We start from the raw sequence: 242 nt of genomic DNA, 5'->3' as shown, positions 1-242 counted from the left end.
ACTTGTAGTGTATTTGAGGTTTAGAAAGGCTTCTGAAGTTTGTAATTTCCACTTTGAATTTATTTTGACTTGATTTTCCCTTATGAAAAATATATCAACCCCTACAGAAATGTCATTAATTATAATCCACATAATAATTCACATTTCCTGTTGCTGCAGGATTATTTTCCTGCTGTAGCAAACTGGCTCAAATTAAGATCTTACATCTGTATCTCTGTCTCTTTTCACAGTCTAATTCAACA

Source organism: Coregonus clupeaformis, chromosome 20 (assembly GCF_020615455.1).
Source record: "Coregonus clupeaformis isolate EN_2021a chromosome 20, ASM2061545v1, whole genome shotgun sequence".
Classification (NCBI taxonomy): Eukaryota; Metazoa; Chordata; class Actinopteri; order Salmoniformes; family Salmonidae; genus Coregonus; species Coregonus clupeaformis.
Note: the sequence above shows the minus strand (reverse complement) of the source record.